Source organism: Colobus angolensis, unplaced genomic scaffold, assembly GCF_000951035.1.
Source record: "Colobus angolensis palliatus isolate OR3802 unplaced genomic scaffold, Cang.pa_1.0 Scaffold35, whole genome shotgun sequence".
In the NCBI taxonomy this organism is placed as follows: domain Eukaryota; kingdom Metazoa; phylum Chordata; class Mammalia; order Primates; family Cercopithecidae; genus Colobus; species Colobus angolensis.
In genome coordinates this window covers 9,691,318-9,705,058 of record NW_012116821.1, presented here as the reverse complement: position 1 = coordinate 9,705,058, position 13,741 = coordinate 9,691,318, and the positions used below count along the sequence as shown (strand labels likewise).

The 13,741-nt window shown below is 43.6% G+C and overlaps 1 long non-coding RNA gene across 1 annotated transcript in view; it reads right to left on the bottom strand.

Moving 5' to 3' along the window:
• Nucleotides 1–4,262: 4,262 nt before the first annotated feature.
• LOC105519485 overlaps nt 4,263–13,741 on the bottom strand; it is a 45,924-nt gene continuing 36,445 nt past the window's right edge. The window contains exons 2-3 of the long non-coding RNA XR_001002977.1: nt 7,559–7,709; nt 4,263–5,212 (exon numbers count right to left, since the gene is read on the bottom strand). This is a non-coding gene — a long non-coding RNA (uncharacterized LOC105519485). The remainder of the gene's footprint in view (nt 5,213–7,558; nt 7,710–13,741) is intronic.

Here is a 13,741-nt window from a genome sequence, read left to right as displayed (position 1 = left end):
TGAGAATAGGGGTAGAGAATCTATCCTCTTGAGGGAGATTTTGAATCTGATTATAGATTTGTATTGTTTAAAATTTGCAGTCCATCTCTAAACTCATGGACTAGGAAAAGGCTTGGTGGGGATGCTAGGAATATAGCCATCTTTTGTTCAACTTCCAGAAAGCCAGACTGAAGACTTTACAACAAATAGTAACTGTATGAACTTGTCTGTTCCTTCGGGCTTTCAAAAATTCATTTATTCAACTTTCATTTACTGAGAACTCATCACTTACCCTTACGATGCATTATATTAGGAGCAAAAAGCTCAAAGATATATGCCACCATCTCTGCACACAGAGAGAATCCAGTAAAGTAGGCGAGTTTTCTTGGTTGTAAGGAGCAGACTTATCTAGGTTAGCTTAGGAGGGGGATGTTTTGTAAGAGCAAATGTGGAACATTAATGGAGTTGGCCTTCCACGGAAGGCAGGAAGAGGCATTGGAAGGGAAAGGCCTCACTGCCCTGGTACTGAGGAGCCGCTCTGGCTCCAGGAGACTCCAGGGCTCTGTGGCAGGAGTTAGGGGGCCATGTCCACTGGCCTAGCTCAGTCTCCCCTGAGCTGTTTCTTTCCCTTGGCCTGAAACTCTTCTCTCCACCATCATTACAGCTCGCTCATAGTTTCAATATTTTGCAACGGGGGCTTCTTACAACCTGTTGTAGCTCCAATTCTTATCTTTTCATTTCAAAGCATCCTACCAAGTCCTTTTTTTTTTTTTTTCTTGACCTTTCTTTGGTTAAATGTCCAAGGAAGAAATGGCATTTAACCCAGCTTTTATGTGTGCATCAGGTTATGAGAAAAGTTGCTGACCAACCTATTGACTGCCTTTTTGCTAGGTGTCAACCCTGAACCAATCTGCTCTAGGGACAGGGTCATACACAGCAAAGTATCCTCACTTATAGCTGCTCCTTTGGACTGTCCCTAGCAAGGTTAGTGGGAATGACAGAAAATGTGAGTAACTTGTTTACCATGGAAATAAATACATATAAAATTAGCCCTATACTATGATAATACTATAAGTCAAATTCATTGGGCCAACATAGCTGCCCAGATGGTAGGGAAAGAAACGAAACCAAAACCAGGTAGGATTAGAGTGGGGGGAAACTCTTGTCAACAGGGTTAGCTCTTCCATGGGTAGTCAAGAGGGCAACACCCAGGGGAGTCAGCAGCTACAGGCTGAGTATTGTAACCAAGGAGTTTCCTGGTAGTCAGCCATCAGGAAGGCATTGTAAGATAAAGAAAGAGGGAAGAAACACGAAGGATGGCTTAACAGTTAACAGGCTTATTTTAAACCTTGGAGGGACTTCTGACCGAGTTAGTCAGAAGCCACACTCTCTAGCAGACTAAGAGTTTTTAAAGATTCAGGGTGGGAGAATTTATATCAGGCTTGGACTGCTTCTGTGTCTCTTTGTTGTGCTTATCTGGGAGGGAGAATTGTGTGTCTGTTCCCATACTTCTTTCTGCAGCTACAGGCATATCCCCCCAGCCTGCCTTTAGCTTCCCTATCTTAGTGCACCTGAAAGGAAAGGAATGTACTTATGACCGAGTTAGTCAGAAGCCACACTCTCTAGCAGACTAAGAGTTTTTAAAGATTCAGGGTGGGAGAGTTTATATCAGGCTTGGACTGCTTCTGTGTCTCTTTGTTGTGCTTATCTGGGAGGGAGAATTGTGTGTCTGTTCCCATACTTCTTTCTGCAGCTACAGGCATATCCCCCCAGCCTGCCTTTAGCTTCCCTATCTTAGTGCACCTGAAAGGAAAGGGAGGGACTTCTGACCGAGTTAGTCAGAAGCCACACTCTCTAGCAGACTAAGAGTTTTTAAAGATTCAGGGTGGGAGAGTTTATATCAGGCTTGGACTGCTTCTGTGTCTCTTTGTTGTGCTTATCTGGGAGGGAGAATTGTGTGTCTGTTCCCATACTTCTTTCTGCAGCTACAGGCATATCCCCCCAGCCTGCCTTTAGCTTCCCTATCTTAGTGCACCTGAAAGGAAAGGAATGTACTTATTAAGGCCCACTGTTTTACTGGGGCCCATTGTATGAGGGTGAAGTTTGGCAGTTATCCAAGAGACTTTCCTCCCATCTCCCTCTGTGCCCGTCTTATCTGTATTTTACTGTCTGCTCTTTCTGGCTGCTTGTAATGAGAAGACAAGTGATTTCCTTGAAATGCATGAGGATAGAAAGGGAGCTGGAACTTAAAGTGGCAGTGTTTGTCTGAGATGATGGTGTTCTGGTCCTGTCAGGCATAGTTCAGGGCGATGAGTTCCTTGAGAGCCAGTGACTGGCTGTACTGTACTAAGAGTAAGTTCCAGTCTGACAAGGAAGAGCAACCAAAGTTAGACAGGATCTCCAAGTTGTCTCAAGTTCGGAGAAAACCACTACTCCCAGTGGGAAACTGGAGGGCTAAGCAGACACCAAAAATAGAGGCTCCGTCTTGCAGAATGTGCATAGTGTGTGGTGCGTGTATGTGCATGTGTGTGTAGGGGAAAACACTGATACAACTCTGAGGATACGTATCAGTCACAATAATACAAAAGATTCCTAGTGGTGCAGATAACTTGAGACCTTCACCTGCAACATGGCTAAGAGGCTATAGAAGACAGAAACTCAGAGGAGTAAGGATTCAGGGTAGTCATCACAGATGACTCTTCAGCTGACCTTAATATGTGTATTTATCAGAAACAAAAGGAGGGAGGTGAGAAACCTCGGTCAGTAGAATCAAAATGTTCTGGGCTCACCTGATATCTTCCCCCTTGGGCCTGAAATCACCTACATAGCTAAGGAGGTTGTAAGAGAACCCAGAAGGTAAATTACTCCCAGTTACATCCCATAGACTGAGATCCACATGGGGAAGCCAGCTAGTAGACTGAATATCTCCTGAGGGTTGGTAAGAACATGTAAAGAAAAAAACTCTGTAGGGCTAAGTCACCCTTTTCTTCATTTTCAAGGAACAGGGCATCATGGGTCTTTTTCATCACTCTTCAAAAGTCTGAGCTGCTTCTGTTGCTTCCATTGGTTCACCATGAAAAAATTTACTTAGGTGGTCACCCCAAGTGCTTTAACTGTCTTTATCTGGAGTCAACAGTAGAAGCTTGGCTAATTAACAAAATGATAAAAATCATAACGATAAATAATAAAAATGGCTTCTCATTGTAAAATTAGTAATCAGTTAATTAACATGAAGGAAGTGAGAAATGGGCTTTTACTGTTGAACCTAATGGTGTTCAAGACAAGTGGACTGGAGAAAGCATTAGGGACAGTCTCTGCTCTTACATAAGCTGGGTGTAAGATTTTGGTCAGCCCTTCACTTCTCACCTTTCTAAATGGCATAAGAAATGCGATTCTGACCTTGTCCTGTGTTCAGCTATGAATTCAGACAATTCAGTTACCTGGTGCAATTAAAAGCTGGTCTTTAGAATACTGCCCTGTCACTCTTAAGAGGCCCTTTCATGTAGAGTGTGGACAAAACACTGAAAAGATCAGAGGTCTGGAAATTTGCCAAGCTTACAGAACCAGCTGCGTGAATGATTTCGAATCTTCTTACTAATAAATGTGTATGTGTGCCAGCATTTGGGCTGAGATCTGCTTTCATTGTAACATGATAGGAAGTAGGGTTATGAGGAGATGAAGCTAATCAGATCCCACTACTTCTTGGCCAGGCTTGGGAACCTTAATGATGCAGAAAAGGGATTTCTATAGAGGCCAGGCACCACGATTCATTTGTCCACTTGGCAAATGTTTCTTACATAACTTCTATGTGCCAGGCATGTGCTCCTGTGTACCACACTGAGGGTACAGTGTTGCAAAGGGCAGACATGCTCCCTCCCTCAAACAGCTTACAGACCAGGAGACAAGTGATCAAGCATGTAATAACAACCAGTAGTGAATAATATGGCAGGGAAATGCAGAGACGCGGGGACATAGAGCAAATAGAATATCCATGGGTGGGAGGTTGACAGAGTGCCTCCTTTCTGCAGAAAAAATTCAAGTGCTAGAACTTAACCACACACCACTGTACCAATGCTTGAAGACTACTGGTGGGCCTGACCCTATTATAGAATTTACAGCTCAAGGACATTTTGAAATCCTGTGGTCATCGTCTTCCCATCAGCTTGGGGTCACGTGCACACCTGGTCCCCTCCTATTTTTATTCCAGAGGGCACTGAGGTTCAAATACACATGCTGCGGTTGGCAGATTTTATCCCCAGAGACCAAAGCATGAAGAGACTCCGTGACTTGCCCAAGGACATTTATTGAGTCAACAGCAGAAATGTGAAGAAAATTCCGTCACCTGACACTGGGGCCAGCTCCCCTTCCCTTGACACATCATCTAAGGGGGAAAATACTCTTCTGAAGTATCAAATAACTCTGGTCTTTTGATGAGTGAGCAAGCTGGTGGGCAAATAATGAGAAAGGTGAGTGTTGAATTTCCCTTGACACAACCCTTTTGGAAAATGCAGTGGCAGATGCAAGAAGAATGTGACTTATGTTATAATGAAAGCAAAAGTATTTTCAAATAGATTCAGAGGGCTAATAAACAGAAGGACTGGCTATGAGGCTATGAGTGTCAGCCTAACGGAGAGCAGAGAAAATGATCCTAGAGTTCTCAGCCAGGCAAGATGACTGCTCACAACACACAGCTTTTATACAGGGGGTGAGTGTACTTTTTCATCCTCTTAGTTACGGAAGATAAAGGGAAAGGCACTCTTCAAACACAGATCACTTAAGAGTAGTCTCACTTGAGAAGCTAGTGATGTGTGCTGATAAAATGACAGCCGCAGGATTCTTGTTGAGATGAGAAAACAACGCCTTTGGGGGTAGAGGATCTGTGAGTCACTCCCTCTGTGCTGAAGAAAGGGACTCGGGAGAAGCCTGGCCTGAGTGCTATGGATCCACTGACCCCTCAGTCACACTAAATATCTATAAGAACCATAAAGGAATGAGCTACTACATTTCAGATTGTGAATTCTGAAAAGGACGAAATTCCTTACAGAAGTTTATCTTTCTTTTCTATTAGGTAGCATTTCTAGAAGCTTCTTTAAAAATTGTGGCTTCCTTGGCCTTAAAGAGTGATAATAACTTTTCCCTCAGCATAATTCTGCCCCACCCTAAAACAGCACTGTGTCTGGTTCCTATTCTTTGTCCCAGTGGCAGCACCTAGGTTTAGGTTTCTCTAGTCTTCCTGTAATAAAACAAAACAACATTGAAATGAGTTTCTATGATAGCTACTTTTACGTGTCATTTTGACTGGGCCAAGGGTTTGCCCAGACAGCTGGTAAAACATTATTTTTGGGTGTGTCATGAGGGTGTTGAATTGGTAGCTGCATAAAGAACACTTGCCCTCACCAATGTGGGTGAGCACCATCCAACCCGTGGAGAGCCCAAGTAGCATCAAAAGGCAGAGGAAGGGTGAATGTCTCTCTCCTTGAGCTGAGGCATCTATCTTCTGGCCTCAGCCATCAGACCTATGTGTATATATCAGGCCTATGCATATCTCTCTATATATATCCTATATTTCAATCTATAGATCAATAGGATAGAGCTATATTTCTGATATCTATATATAGGATATATACATCTATATATCCTATACCTATATATAGGATCCAACATATAGATCTATATATCCTATTGCTTCTGTTTCTCTTGAGGGCACTAATACAGCTTCTTTAGGATCTTTCTGTTTAAAAGAGAAAAGGAAGATGGCAAGGGAAAGATTTTCCTTTGACATTTAGTTCACTTGAAGGACTCTGTTTACTGAAACATTTCTATGGGCTTCATTTTATAAAGGCAACCATATACAATCTACCAATGTCAGTAGACACATAACATCCACACCCCCGGGTAATTTAAGATTAGAAAGCTCAGATCTGGTTGGCCTCGGTGTGCTCATTTGACTTTATTTTTTCTTCCTAATCTGCAAGATATTCAAGATTATTATGTCAATAGATAGATTGTATTGGGGAAGAAGAGATGTCATCAAAGTCGGACATCACTAAATTTTTCCCGGTTTTTCAAAGGTTTGTAACATGGAAACAAATCTCTCTAGACCAAACTACACAAGAAGCTAATCCCCTTCATATGATAAACATTCCACTTGACTGGACAAATCCTTTGATTTTTTTCTGCAAGGAAATTATATGAAAGAACCTGGAAGCCCGTTTACAGAGACTAGAGAAGAATAAGCTCTGTGAAGAGCTCTTTCCTGAGACCTGAACACCCAACTGTCTGCTGGACATCATTTTCTTAGACACCCCCAAATTCAACATGTCTAAAACAGAACCTATTGTCTCTTCTCCCCATCCCTCCAACCCTGCTCCACTGAATTTGCTATCTCATTGATGCCACCATCTCCCACCCAGGTGTCCAAGCTGGAAACCAAGGAATCCTCCATGAGGCCTTTCTCTCGCGTCCTCTCCACTATCCAGTAAGTTACTAAGTCCTGTTACTGCTGCTTCCTATATTTCTCCCATACTTATCCACTTCTCTTCATTCTCACTGCCTGCCCCTCCTCTGGCGGCGGCTCTAAGCATCTCTCATCTGGATCACTGCACCAGCCTCTTAATAGGGGGGCCCTACCTCCTGCCTTGCCCTCCATTTGTTCCCTACATGCAGGGAGAGTGATCCTTCTAAAATGCAAATCTGATCCCGTCACTTTTCTGCTGAAGATCCTTCCGTCGCTCCCCACTGGGAATAAAGGTCAAACAATGCTCAGAAAGAACTTCTTTGTCTGAACTGGTTTATGTCTTCAAAGTCTTGACTAGCCACTCCTACTCTCTCTTACTCCATCCTTGAGCTGTGAAAACTTGCAGGTCCTAGATGAATCCGCCTTGCAGTCTGTCTCCTCTTGGCCTTTGCATACAGTAGCCTCCCAGCATGGAACACTCTTTACTCTCACTCTTTGCCTAAAAAACTGCTACTGGCCCTTCAGATCTCAGCTTAGAAGCCTCTTCTCAACTTAGCTTACATGCTCCCATAGCACAGCCTGTATGTCCCATTTCAAAGCTCTTGCCTTACTTGGGAATGCAAATGTCTATTTACTCATTTGGCTGTATTCACTGCTAAAATATATGCTTCTTATATGACATGTTAGAAAAGGCAAAACTCTAGTGACAGAAATCAGATCAGTGGTTGCCAGTGGCTGGGGGGAGGGTAGGAGATTGACTACCAGCAGCGCAAGCAATTTTTTCAGGGTGATGTAAATGTTCTCTATCTTGATCCTAGCAGTGGTATACCCCGTGCATTTGTCAAAATGCATCAAACTTTACACTTAAAATAAGTGAATTTTATTGTATAGAAAGTATACCTCAATAAGGCTGACTTTAAGAAAAATTAATATATGATCCTCTAGGGCAGGTTTATACTTAGAACAATCCCTGGCCCATAATAAGTGCCTACAATAGGTAATTGTTAAACCAGTGAATGGATAAACAAATGAATATTATTTCCTTTCCCCTATTGTTTTGTACAATTGGCATAAACTTATTTTTTTAAAGATGTGTTTAAAAAGTGTTCATTTATGATCTACCTTGTCATCCCATCAGTGGAATCAAATTTCTTTCAGGGAAACATGTAAACATAAGACCTGTGCGTGTCTTATCGGAGAAAATGTTTCCAGGATGAAATCAGAGGAGGAGAAAGCATTACAGTGGCACCAGACAGCAGTAGCTCTATTTGCCCTAGGCACGAAGAGGGTGAGAAATAAATGCTTCAGGGGACTGGTTAACAGCAGTTCTGAGGCCTGCTGCCCTGAAGCTTCTTTTCTGCAGCTCCTGGCTGATCTAGGTTCTGGATGCATCATGTCTTGAAGGCACTGAGAATATCCACTTCCTATTCCTTAGCTGTATATATCTTCCTTCCCATGGACTAGGTAGCTCAGGATAAACAGAGTGGGAGCTCCTGCCCAGACCACCACGTGAATGCCTGGGTGCTGATGCAGAGAGACTAACTAGAGACAAGTAGCAGCTTTGGCCTGAGACACATTTGACTAGAGGCACAGGATGTACTTGCTTAACAGTAACCTAATACCAGGGTTAACCCTTGCCCAGCTGTTCCAGGTTAGGGGCCCTTTCTGCACTGACAGTCTTCTTCAAGAACAAAAGAATATTTTGAATTGGAAAAGATTAGCTTGCTCTTTCCTTCATTTTCAGTTGAGGAAACTGAGGTCAGAAAGGGTGAGAGACTTGGCTGGACTATGACGAGATCGTGGGGCTGGAACCTTGTTTCTGCACTTGAGGGCCAGCTGGCAGTAGCCTTCTCCCTGTACCACTCCCAGGTGGTTTGCTCATCCCAACGCACTGCAGTGTGGGGAAGGAGAGTGTGCTCTTCTTCACAACCCAGCAGAGATTAACACAGGCTACTTACCTGATTTTAGAAAGTACTTGGTGAATCAATATAATGAGTCTCAGAATTCAAATTTTCTCTCAGATTTTACTATTGAAAAAATGAAAAGAACAAAAAGTAAAAACAAATGGACCAATTTTTTAAAGATCACGCAGGTCATCACCCTTCCCACCTAATTGATCAACTCCCTTGGAAGGTGACAGCTTCTCTCCTACCTGTCTAAGCACACATAAATCACATCAAGTCCTCCATGTGGCTCAACACCGCCTCTTTTCCTCTCGCACACCTGGTGGAGACTGTTGAATGAATAAACAGACAGCCTCATTTGTAAGTAGGTGGCTTGGAATCCAGAATGCATTTTCCAAAGGAAACGACGTCATAGGAGGGCTTGGGTTTCCTGGGCCTGCCCACAAAGCCTAATTAATCTATCACACTACTGAAAGGCTGTATATTTTCAGTAGGAAATAAGGGGAAAAAGAAGTACAGTTACCATACCCGTTATAAAATAAACATAAAAACCCAAACAAGAAATGCTTGCCTAGGGCAGACCTTACCTCTACTACCCAGCTCCACTCAGAAGACGGAGCAGAGCCTGTCTCTTTCTCCTAAATGAGTGATCATGCCTCAAAATTAGTGCCTTCATTTACTAATAGCCGAATCTCTCTCTGACAGCTGCTCAGATTAACCAGGCATATATTACTTTCATCTTTAATAAACAGGCACTCTAGAGTCAGTGGCTGGTCTCCATGGCAACCGGATGAAGGTTTTCCGCTGATGTTGGGAGCAGAAAGGCAGAAGGAATAGACGCTGAGATGGCAGGGGAAGGTACGTATGGATTATAATGTACTGTCCTCCATTTCCTTACTGGTCCCAGGCTACCTCCCAGCAAGAATGGAGAGTGGCTGTTTCAACCTTCTACTGCACACAGAGGAAGAGGGGTCCTGATCAGTGCTATCAGTACCATGGGAAAGGGCTGGGTTACAGAGCTCAGTGCACACCAAGGCCTGCATTGCTAAGGAGCTACATGCAATTGCATCCAACTGGATTCTCATTTCCTGTGTGTGCCTGGCCCTGTGCTTCATGCTGCGGAGGTGGTTTACAGTAAGAGCATGTAGACTTGAGTGAGGAGAGGTGCCAACACATATCATGGGGAGGGCAGGAGGAGGTCCAGCCCCTGCCTCCCCAACCAGGAGCAGCTGCAGCTCACAGCACCATTTGCCCTCAAGCTAAGCCACACCTAGTTCTTGAGCTCTGGCCAGAATGACTTTAGCCTTGCCAATCTAGCAGCTGGTCAGGCTGAATCAAGCATTTTTTTTGATAGTTCATGGATGCAGCATCATCCACTGGGCCCCTAACACCTGGAGACCCACAGAATTCCTGCCTTCCCTCAGCCATGACTGGTGGATTGACTTGGCCTGCATGACTGGGATCTGACTCACATTCCTAACCCAGGCTGGGGCCCTGACACCCTGTGTTTATCTTGCCTGCATCTTACCTCAGGCACCTGAACCTAGTTTCATATCCCTAGGCAGGTTTCTACTCTAAGGGAATGGTCACCCGGAACCACCCTGACAAAAGCTTTCATTCTATTTCAGCTACTGTTGGCTGCTGGAACTGCCTGCCTCTGTGCCCCAGTAGGGGGACAGATTGCTGTGGCCCCTGAAGACTGGACCTTGGACCACTTGCACCCCCTCATGCCAAGGCCTGTCAACTTCTGGTACCAAATCTTCCTCATCCCTACAAACCAGGGATGCTGCCAAAATACCAGAAATCCTTATTCCTGAGACTGAGGTGGTATTTGAAATGGGTCTTGAAGGGTGGCTAGGATTTGGACAATAAAAGAGAGGACTTTCTCTGTCAGCACCAGGGTCCTTGATGAGAGTCATAGGGTGATGGTGTAATTCATTCAAATCTCTATCAGGTAACCCCAGCCTCCTGCCCCACTCAATAGGTAAGAGTACAGGTCATCCTGGTGGGTGGAATCAGCTCCTTCCAGGGCACCTGCTGCACAGACAGGAGTTCAGTCACGGCCTCCTCCTGGAGTTGGGTTATATAAATACAACCAATATCCTTCTAGGGTTCTTAAAGTGGAACTTTACAGCCAGATTCTGTAAAGAGAATTTATAACTAAAATGTACTAAACATATTCACTCATTATTCACAAAATCAATGAGGCTAGAGAAGCAGGGACCTGTCATAAAAGGCTCTTGTAGGACACATTAAGGAGCTTGGATTTTGTTTAAGGAGACAATGTTGAGCTACCAAACAATTTTAATCTAGGGAATAATGTGATCAGATGAGGTTTTAAGAAAATGCCTGGCCGGGCGCGGGGCTCACACCTGTAATTCCAGCACTTTGGGAGGCTGAGGCGGGTAGATCACCTGAGGTCAGGAGTTCAAGACCAGCCTGGCCAAGATGGTGAAACCCCGACTCTACTAAAAATACAAAAAAGTTAGCTGGGTGTGGTGGCGGGTGCCTGTAATCCCAGCTACTCAGAAGGCTGAGGCAGGAGAATCACTTGAACCTGTGAGGCGGAGGCTGCAGTGAATCAAGATTGCATCGCTGCACTCTAGCCTGGGCAACCGAGCAAGACTCTGTCTAAAATAAAATAAAATTAAATAAAATTAAAAATTAAAAAAAAAAGAAAATGTCTATGCTGTTGTAGGCATAGAGGTGGGAGTGAGGGTTTGGAGACTTGAAAGAAGAAGCCAAGAGGCCACTTCTGCCCAGTTGCTCCATGAGGGGCAAGGAGATTCCCAGACAGCAGACTCCTCCACTTGCCCCATCTGTTTTCATGGTGCTTTCTGCTGAACTCCCCATGCCTCTGCTGTGTCTCCTGCCTGCTCCCCCTTGGGTGCTTCCCTGTATTCCTTTCCTCCTGTACTTTTCCACTTGCACCCTACATCACTGTTTCCTGAGCTCACCTCTCCTTTTCCTACTCTCTGCTCTGGGATTCAACATGGAGGGTGGGGGCGGGGGGTGAGGAAAGCTGCTTGCTTTGCCCCAGGTAATTCTCTCATCCTCTCTGCCAGCTTTCAGGGGAAATACTGGTCCCAGAAGACAAACCCTTCCTCCTGTCCATTGGAAACAAGTAGGTTGATTTTTCCATCACAGGAGTGAAACAGCAAAGGCTGTTGGTTGCACCAGTGGATCCAGTGTCTACTAAGAGCTTACTACTCATTTCTATCCATTTAGTATGGTATACTCCAGAAGATTCTCTTGCCCCTCCCTTGACCCGAAATACCTCCTCTACTGGTGCCTGAAAGCCTACCATTAACCTAGTCATTCCTTTGTGTTAATCATTACTTTCTCCCAATGTTCTTCCTTTGGACATAAAAGCACTTCTAGAAGGGAAAAGATTTGCTTCCTAATGCTTCTATGCAAACAAAGAATGGAGGGGAAAGTGCTGAAGGTTTCAAACCTTCCCAATGGGATTGGAGTATAAATCTAATTTGACTAGGTACAGAATTAACAAAATACATTGAAATTATAGAACTGCTGATGCCCATATAGTCATTTTTCCATTTTTTAATCTTCTTCATTTAACTATAACATACATGCAATAAAGTCTACAAATCTACAAATCTTAAATGTACAGCTTAATACATTTTACATATGTATACACTCATGTAACCAAACTACCACCTAGATTAAATATATTTCCAGCACCCCTAGAAGGCTCCTGCATTTCTTTCTAGTCAATACTCCTCCAAAAATAACCACTTTTCTGACTTCTGTTACCCTAGAATAGTTTTGCCTATTCTTGAGCTTCATGTAAATGGAGCCATGTGGAGCCCAGACTTTTTGACTCAATATAATATTTTTGAGATTCATGCATGTTGTTGCATATATCAGTCATCTGTCCTTTTCTATTATTGCTTAGTATTTACTACAATGTCTTAATCCATTTTTCTGTTGATAAATACTTGAGTTATTTCCAGTTTTGCAAAAAACTGTTTCCTATTTTGAATAAAGCTGCTGGAACATTCTTGTACAAGGTTTTGTGAACATATGCACTAATTTTCCTTGGACATATACCTAGCGGTGGGATTCTTGTTTCATAGAGTAGACATGTACATAACTTTATTAAAAACCATCAAATAGATTTTCAAAGTGATTATATCTTTTTTCATTCCTACCAGCAAATGTGTGAAAGTTGTAGTCACTTCACATCGGATCAGTCTTTTCAATTTTAGCTATTCTGGCAGAGAAAAATTTGCAGTACATTTGCTACGAGAGGTAAATTCCTGAGCTGGGGGTCTTTGGCAGGAGAATAGAGGCCTCCTATCAGTGATAGATGTGGAAATGCAGTTCTGATGAGTATTCATTTTGTTTCATCTTAATAATGAGAAACTGTGGGGCTAGAAAGCTAGAGAAATATTTTTTATCTTGTATCAGTACCAACTAAAAGAAAGCCAGTTCTGGGGGTGGTGGGAGGGTGTAACCAGTGGAGAAAAGGGCTAATTTAGGCTAATTCTAAGATAACACTCCACATGGGTGTTAAGACAATACTGCAGACCCATGTCTGACAATCCAGTCAGAAAGGGAGCTCAGACCAGGATACTTGGTTGCCAGTAACAGAGACTAGCCTGAGCTGTTGGTGCAAAAGTAATTGCAGGTTTTGCCATTAAAAGTAATGTCTACTAAAAGTAGTAACGGCAAAACCCACAATTACTTTTGCACCAACCTAATAGCATGATCAAGTGGAAATGTACATAAGGATATTTGTGTACCCACAGAATTGACAGAGTTGAGAGCCAGGCCTAGAGATGAGCAGGAACTGAGGAGGATCCAGAAGGCCAGGAGCAGGCAGCTCAGTCAGTGTGCTTCCCTGTTAACTGTTTCTGTGGTCCTTGTGTCACTTGTTCGAAGTTCAAAGATCCAGAAGCATTTATCAGATTTGTTTGAGCTTAGGCCGCATGCCCACCCTCAGGGCTGGAGGAAGCAGAATCTGTCCACTTCACAATCTTCCATCCTGGGGAGCAGGCGCCTGGATTTATACCCCACGAAGGCTGCATCCATGGGAATAAGTAACTCCCCAAAAGAAATCACATGCCATCAGGAAGGAGGAATGGATGTTGAGTAGCCAAAGAAATGCCACATGTTCACTACAGGCCTGCCTTCAACAGCATTAAATTCACACTATCGTGTTAATAGCTATGGGCGGATGAAAGGAAACTGGTCTGGGCCTATAGGGTGAGCAAGGAAAGGGAATTCGACAGCAACAATAAAGGCCTAGTCAATTTGCTCACCGCTTCTCAAATGGACTTGAATAAGATGTCTTCTGCTTCTTCTTCTTTTTTTTTTTTAAGATGGAGTCTCGCTCTGTCGCGCCCAGGCTGGAGTGCAGTGGCATGATCTCAGCTCA